Below are 8,920 nucleotides of genomic sequence, written 5' to 3' on the forward strand. Positions count from 1 at the left end.
AAGGGAATCATGAATGGATAATAAAAACGGGAATCATGATTAAAGCATATTAATTTTCCTTAGACCTTTACTGTTTTCTTTACTGTAGTTCTACCAATTACTCATTCTAGACATTTTGTAGATAGTATAACTTATATTTTCTTTTTCCGTTGAACTGAACCATTTGTTTCTCCTTGAGGTAGTTTTATTGAATCAGAAAACCAAACACTGCTTGTTAATTAACAGATGTTACCTACAGGGTACTATTTCATAGTAGAAGAAGAGTTTACTAAGACATAATATATAATATAATATGAAACTTGACTGCAAATCAAATGAGTAAACAAGTTGAGGCATCTAAAAGCTTTTGGTGTCATATACTCTGAAAAAACAAATGCCCCAAGATTAATAGTCTATGAATTTGACATTTAGGTCCAGCTCCTGGAGTGAAAATAGATCATCAAAAATATGTTATTTATTTATCACTAATAGTTTGATTGGAGCATCACTGATATACAATGAACTAGATATGGGTACAATTTGGTAATTTTTGACTTGCGTATACAACTGTGAAACCATCTGTCATCCCCAAAGTTTGTTCATGCTCCTTTGAGTCTCTCCCATCTATCCTTCCTATGCCCTCTTCCCAGGAAGCCACTTACTTGCCTTCTGTCACTGTTGATTAGTCTTCATTTTATACAGTTTTAGAGAAATGGAATCTTGCAGTACGTACACTCTTTATTTGGTCTGGCCTCTTTCTTTTGGGATTATTATTTTGATATTCACCCATACTTTTCACATATCATACATTCCTTTTTTCTTATTTCTGAGTTTCAGTCCATTGTATGGGTATACCACCATTTGTTTATCCGTTTACTTCTTTATGGATGTTTGGGCCATTGCCAGTTTTTAGCTACTACAAATAAAGTTGCTATAAACATTCACATGCAAATCTTTGTATAGAGGTTAACTTTTCTCTTGAATAAATACCTAGGATTGGAATGACTGCACCATATGGTCCGTGTTGATGAAATTTTTAAGAAACTGCTATACTGTCTTCGAAAGCGGTGGAACCATTTCCTATTCCCACCATTGGTGTGTCAGTTCTAGTTCCTTCACATTCTCACCAACACTTGTTATAGTTGGGTTTGTTAATTATTTTCCTCATGGCTAATGATGTTGGGCATCTTTTCAGGTGCTTTTAAGCCATCTGTATTAGTCTCCTCTGGCTGCTGTAATATATTACCACAAACCTGTCTTGAAACAACAGAAGGTTATTCCCTCGCAGTTTTGGAAGCTAGATGTCTGAAATCAGTTTTAGTCAGCTAAAATCAAGGTGCTAACAGAAAATCCTGTTCCTTACTCTTTCCAGGATCTATAGCTGAACTTCTTGAATTCTTTGGCTCATGATCCTTCACTCTCCTCCATCTTCAAAGCCAGTAGTGGCATAACATCATCTCTCTCTGACTGTTTCCCTCTTTTCCATTACATGGCCTTCTCTTCTATTGCCAAAGCTTCCAAATGCTTTCATCTTATAAAGAATAGGTGATTACATTTAGGATCCACCCATATAATCCAGAATACACTCACCTCAAAATCCTTAATTTACCTCACATCTACAGTTTTGGGTTTTTTTTTTGTTTTTGTTTTGTTTTTGTTGATTAAGACATGGATAAATTTGCAAAGTCATATTCACCTACCATATCACTCACTATTTCTTCCTTGGTGAAGTGTATGTTTAGTATTTGGCCCATTTTTTTTCTCTTTTAATTCAATTTTGAGAGTACTTTATATAAATCCTTTATGAGCTACATACTTGGCAAACATTTTCCACCAGTGTGGCTTATCTGTTTATTATCCTAGAAGTGACTTTTGAAGAACAGAAGTTTCTAATTTTGAGCCCAGAGTATCATTTTTTTCTTATATGGGTCATGTTTTTGGTGTCCTAAGTAATCTTTGACAACCCAAGGTGATAAAGGCTTCTCTTATTTTTTTTTTTTAGAAATTTCATAGTTTTAGATTTTTACATTCAAATCTATGATCTATTTTGAGTATTTTTCTTACACGGCACTAAATGTGTATCTAGGTTCATTTTCTTGCATCTGGATTTCCAAACACCCTTGGTTTGGATTTCTAAGCACCTTTGGTTGAACGCTTATTCTTTCTGCCTTGAATTGCCTTTGCAGCTTTGTCAAAAACCATTTGTTTGTGTAAGTGGGGGCCTGTTTCTGAACAGCTTATTCTGCTCCATTGATATATTTGTCTCTCTTGGTCCCAATGTCACACTACCTTAGAGTAACACAGCTTGACAATATGTTTTGGAATCAAGTAGTATGAACCCTTCAATTTTGTTGTTTTTAAATATTTTTGGCTATTTTATGTTCTTTATATTTCCATGTGAACTTTCAATGTTTGTCAAATCCTAGCCAAAACAAAAACAAAAACAAAAGGAAAATCCTGTTGAGATTTTGATATGATTGCTTGGGATTATAGATCAATCAGGGGAGAAGTTATGTTAATAATGTCATGCTTCCTGACTCATGAGCTAGGTATATCTTTCTAATTATTTAGGGTTTCTCTACTTTAACTCAGCATTTTTTTTTTGAATTTTCAAAAGTCAGGCATTTATCCCCCTGTGTTCTTTATTTGTATCACATACCATTAAAGAAAATAAGGTGATGACACCAATATCAAAACCTTAAACTTTTTCCATATTTCTGTTGAAAACATACTTTATTTGGTTAAAGTATATAATTCATTTGGGAAGAGGGGTATATCGATTGTTTTAAAAAGTTTTTCTGTCAATGTGTCCTTATCTAAATAAACATTTTCTTATCCTTGATTTCCATAGCATTTTACATAGTTTCTTATGAGAATCTCAATACACTTTTATATATATATATATATATATATATATATATATATATATATTATATATATAGATAGATACATATATATTATATATTATATATATAATATAAAATTTCTAATTTATCTTTACATCACATAATTAATGAAATTAAAGAATCTGGCAGTTCAAGGGTTTAACAGCTTCTTCACGTTCACTGCTAATTGTCAATAAGGGCACCTGCAAAATTAGGATTAACTGTCTTTGAATTATAGGATCCTTGATTATATTCCAGTAAATAAGCTTTGATTTTTTCTTTTTTTTTTTTTTAAGGACTGTGAAACAGGACGTTAAGCAGTTGTCTATGTAAAAATAGCCATTATTTCAGAAAATATAACAGAATTGCTAAGTATTGTATCAGTACTTAGTTTCAAGGCATTGAAGCTAAACATAAGTGTCTTTGTGGTCTCAGCCCTGCAGCTCTTAGACCACTGGGCTCTATTTGCATTCCATCACTATAATAAATGAAGTGGTTTTCTGTATCTGTTCTGCAGTTCAAGCAGCATAAAGTAAAAATCGTCTTCTCACTGACTCCCAGAATTTATTACCCAAAAAGCCTGTAAGAATTACCACGTTACTTACCAAAGTGCAAAGCCCCTGGTTATGGCCCTGTGGATGAGTAGGTGGTTTTAAAGACATCAGTATAGGTTGTATGATCATCCTTCCAGTTTTATTATAATGTTGTTTTTCCCCAGAGAAATAAGATAAATGGAAATGGTTATGACTTAGTGGCTAATTAGTTTAAACTGGTTAAATACCACACATTTCAACTGATTTCAACAAATATTTGTAACATTTACCTCTTTCAGAAGTACAGTTTGTGCAATTAAGCAAAGCAGAGCTTAATATTTCAACATGACCTCAGTGGCAAATATGATACCATTATGCATTTGAAAAGATTAAAATCTTCTTACAAGAAATGCTTTCTGTTTTATAAATTTCAAGGTAAATATCATTTTAGGTTGTATCTTCTTTCGATTTTGCAGATATTGATTTCATTTCTAGTTCAGAAAGCGACTCTGAGTGGACCCAGCTTTCTCTTGTCCAAGGTTATTACTATTTTTACACCACCGCGGTATGCCAGCAAATGTTTCTCACTTCATTATCATGCCCAGGCCCTTATAATCTCGCTTAATACAGGATGAAAATATTTGTCCACTTTTGGTTGGGATGTTTGTGAGCATGAATGATTGTGGGGAATCAAATGTAGTTGTTAAAACGGATTTCACTGATGAATACCAAAATCCCTCAGAGCCAGGGGTACATGGATTTTTAATAGGTGTACTTATTTGATTACCATCAGCCCTGTGTAGTCTGTTCCAGTTGCTCCCCATTAAGTGACTTTAAAAAAATAGTTAATAAGCCAGGATTTCTCAAACATTCTGAGCAAGACTGACTTCTCTTTAAATATAAATTGAAATTTATAAAGTATCTAAAAAATACTAACTGATGCTTTTAGCATGCAGCTTCTTTTGGAGTTAAGGACTGACTCACTTGGATGATTTGTTATGTTGCTTTTTTCCAGGTTAGCAATAAGTGTTCTAAATGTATGGCAGAAAACCTGCCTTAAGAGAATGTAAAGGACCTATTATTAAAGAAACTTATTTCTAATAATTAGACACTACATTTGTTTACATGTATACTTCAGACTGGCTCTGAAAAACTAAATTTCTACTTTTTTAACTTCCTAAAAACAGGGGTAGACTTGTTCTAACCAGCTTTCCTTGAGTTTATTTCAAAGTTGCTTTGGGGGCAAATGATTTGAATCGCTGTGTTGTTCTGGTTGATAGTATATGATGATTTAACCCTCAGAACTCCAGCGCTGTGGACTTTGGCTTTACTCCAAGGCCCCATGAGATACACATAGGGCATACTTTGTCTTTGCTGAAATCGTGAAAATGCTGCCATTTCAGAATACGTGGTACCTGTTCCCAAATAGTAAAGTGGCCTGTCTATTGCCTTCACTCCTGAGCCTACAAAGTATTCCCCATGGCTCCTTTAAAACTAAATTGGGAAAGTGTCCTGTTGGCGGATATTCATTTCTGTGAGTACTCGTATTAATGTGTGGATTTGTACGCTGTTGTTACAATCATTTGAGAAGTGGATTTTCACAGGAAACTAGCAATGCTTCAATGTGAAATCTAGCTCTAATTTCACATAGATAATTCTTCCGGTATGCACTTTTTCTTTGAGCATGTGAACTTGAAGAGACAATTACTTAATTGTATTCAAAGTTACCAAGTAGAGTCTCAGGTCAAGAACTTCCAGGATAAAGCAATCTCTTTTGTTAGTGTTTGATATTAACTGCATGAAAAGTAAAATTTAAGATTAACTGTGTTTGGAAGCACTTTTAAAAGAAATCTTACAGTTACACATACAACTATGGGTGCTAAATCAAAGGACTTGTTTTGCTGGAGGAGATAGATCTGAGAGATAAGGACCCAGAAAGCCTCAGTGGTAAATCAGTTTGACAGAAGAAAGGTTTCAAAATGTTTAAATTCAGTTTCACCAACTTCTCAGTCTACAGAATACCAAATAGTCTGTTTAAACGAATTATTTCATGATATTTCTCCAATGTTTCAGTCGAAAGAAAACTGGTGAGCGAGAAGCATTACTTCTGAAATTAAGAAAATTGAAATGAATGTGTATTAGCATTTTGCACACAAAAAAAGAGCTAAGTGAAAGGATCCATAGACAAAAGGATGAGACTGATACAAAGCAAAAGTTAAAAGGGCTTTATTTCGCGCCAAGCATGGAGAGTCAAACTCCATATGATGGCCAGGGCCATCTCTTGCAAAGAGGCAACCCCTCCCAGCCTCACAGACTAACTTTTATAGCGCAAAGGTCATGTGGTTGAGCCTGGCCACACACAGATGGCCAGCTGAATTACAATTCACACTATAGTAGCTATTTGAACTAGCCTATCACTCTGGTCAGAATTAGCACCCAAAAGGCAAGACCCACATTCTTGGGTGGCTAGGGAGGTGCTTTCCTGATTAGATGTCTCCACCTGGCCAAACATGTCCTTCGTGGGTAAGAAGGTAATACATGCGCTTTCACTGATTGGACGTTTCCACCTGGCCGGACACGTCCTTGTATCTGTGCTCCATTATTGGGGCTATTTGGCCATATTTCACCAATTCTGTTTCTAAGCGCCTTCCTCTTGGGGGGAAGGGGCAGGTTCAATCTAAGGTTACTGCATAAACAACAAAATGGCTCGCTCTGACTAAGTAGGCCCTTACACTAAGTATTTCCTTTTTTTCAAGTTTTAAGAATTTAAGCAAAAATTTATTTGAATGGGGCAGTGCCAAACTGGAAGTGATTAGAAAGGCTTCCAAGACAATTATTTCTAATTTTCTGTTTTGAAGCATTTATACATAATGAACATTTTTAATAATGATAACATCTGATATATTTTGGATGCTACATTTTTTTAAGCATTTTATTTATATTTGACAGAGATCACAAGTAGGCAGAGAGGCAGGCAGGAGTAGGGGGAAGCAGGCTCCCTGATGAGTAGAGAGCCCAAGGTGAGGCTCCATCCAAGGACCCTGGGATCAGGACCTGAGATGAAGGCAGAGGCTTTAACCCACTGAGCTACCCAGGTGCCCCTGGATGCTACATTTTAAAACTATCCTATGATCATTTGGGCATACATAGATGTGTGTGTATGTGTATACACATATATATAGCATTATCACATAGATATTACATATCTTTTGATCATTTTGAAAACTGATTCAGAAAACGTAGTTTTTTGTTGTTGTTGTTTTTATTTTTTTTTAATTTTTAATTTTTTATAAACCTATATTTTTATCCCCAGGGGTACAGGTCTGTTAATCGCCAGGTTTACACACTTCACAGCACCCACCAAAGCACATACCCTCCCCAATGTGCATAACCCCACCGCCCTTCTCCCAAAGCCCTCCCCCCAGCAACCCTCAGTTTGTTTTGTGAGATTAAGAGTCACTTATGGTTTGTCTCCCTCCCAATCCCATCTTGTTTCATTTATTCTTCTCCTACCCACTAAGCCCCCATGTTGCATCACCACTTCCTCATATCAGGGAGATCATATGATAGTTGTCTTTCGCTGCTCGACTTATTTCCCTAAGCATGATACGCTCTAGTTCCATCCATGTTGTCGCAAATGGCAAGATTTCATTTCTTTTGATGGCTGCATAGTATTCACTCATCTGTTGATGGACATCAAGGTTCTTTCCATAGTTTGGCTATTGTGGACATTGCTGCTATAAACATTCAGGTGCACGTGCCCCTTTGGATCACCACGTTTGTATCTTTAGGGTAAATACCCAGTAGTGCAATTGCTGGGTCATAGGGCAGTACTATTTTCAACATTTTGAGGAACCTCCATGCTGTTTTCCAGAGTGGTTGCACCAGCTTGCATTTCCACCAACAGTGTAGGAGGGTTCCCCTTTCTCCGCATCCTCGCCAGCATCTGTCATTTCCTGACTTGTTGATTTTAGCCATTCTGACTGGTGTGAGGTGATATCTCATTGTGGTTTTGATTTGTATTTCCCTGATGCCGAGTGATATGGAGCACTTTTTCATGTGTCTGTTGGCCATCTGGATGTTTTCTTTGCAGAAATGTCTGTTCATGTCCTCTGCCCATTTCTTGATTGGATTATTTGTTCTTTGGGTGTTGAGTTTGCTAAGTTCTTTATAGATTTTGGACACTAGTCCTTTATCTGATATGTCGTTTGCAAATATCTTCTCCCATTCTGTCAGTTGTCTTTTGGTTTTGTTAACTGTTTCCTTTGCTGTGTAAAAGCTTTTGATCTTGATGAAATCCCAATAGTTCATTTTTGCCCTTGCTTCCCTTGCCTTTGGCAATGTTCCTAGGAAGATGTTGCTGCGGCTGAGGTCGAAGAGGTTGCTGGCTGTGTTCTCCTCAAGGATTTTGATGGATTCCTTTCTCACATTGAGATCCTTCATCCATTTTGAGTCTATTTTCGTGTGTGGTGTAAGGAAATGGTCCAATTTCATTTTTCTGCATGTGGCTGTCCAATTTTCCCAGCACCATTTATTGAAGAAGATGTCCTTTTTCCATTGGATATTCTTTCCTGCTTTGTCAAAGATTAGTTGACCATAGAGTTGAGGGTTTATTTCTGGGCTCTCTATTCTGTTCCACTGATCTATGTGTCTGTTTTTGTGCCAGTAACATGATGTCTTGATGATGACAGCTTTGTAATAGAGCTTGATGTCTGGAATTGTGATGCCACCAACTTTGGCTATTCGAGGTCTTTTCTGCTTGCATATAAATTTTAGAATTATTTGTTCCGGGGCGCCTGGGTGGCTCAGTGGGTTAAGCCGCTGCCTTCGGCCCAGGTCATGATCTCAGGGTCCTGGGATCGAGTCCCGCATCGGGCTCTCTGCTCAGCGGGGAGCCTGCTTCCCTCTCTCTCTCTGCCTGCCTCTCCGACTACTTGTGATTTCTCTCTGTCAAATAAATAAATAAAAATTTAAAAAAAAAAAAAAAAAAGAATCTCTTTAAAAAAAAAAAAAAGAATTATTTGTTCCATTTCTTTGAAAAAGATGGATGGTACTTTGATAGGAATTGCATTAAATGTGTAGATTGCTTTAGGTAGCATAGACATTTTCACAATATTTATTCTTCCAATCCAGGAGCATGGAACATTTTTCCATTTCTTTGTGTCTTCCTCAATTTCTTTCATGAGTACTTTATAGTTTTCTGAGTATAGATTCTATGCCTCTCTTTCTTCTGTCTTGTTGTTGATGTAGAGAAATGCAACTGATTTCTGTGCATTGATTTTATATCCTGACACTTTACTGAATTCCTGTATAAGTTCTAGCAGTTTTGGAGTGGAGTCTTTTGGGTTTTCCACATATAGTATCATATCATCTGCGAAGAGTGATAATTTGACTTCTTCTTTGCCGATTTGGATGCCTTTAATTTCCTTTTGTTGTCTGATTGCTTAGGCTATGACTTCTAGTACTATGTTGAATAGCAGTGGTGATAATGGACATCCCTGCCGTGTTCCTGACCTTAGCGGG

Source organism: Mustela nigripes, chromosome 6 (genome assembly GCF_022355385.1).
Source record: "Mustela nigripes isolate SB6536 chromosome 6, MUSNIG.SB6536, whole genome shotgun sequence".
Taxonomy (NCBI): Eukaryota; Metazoa; Chordata; class Mammalia; order Carnivora; family Mustelidae; genus Mustela; species Mustela nigripes.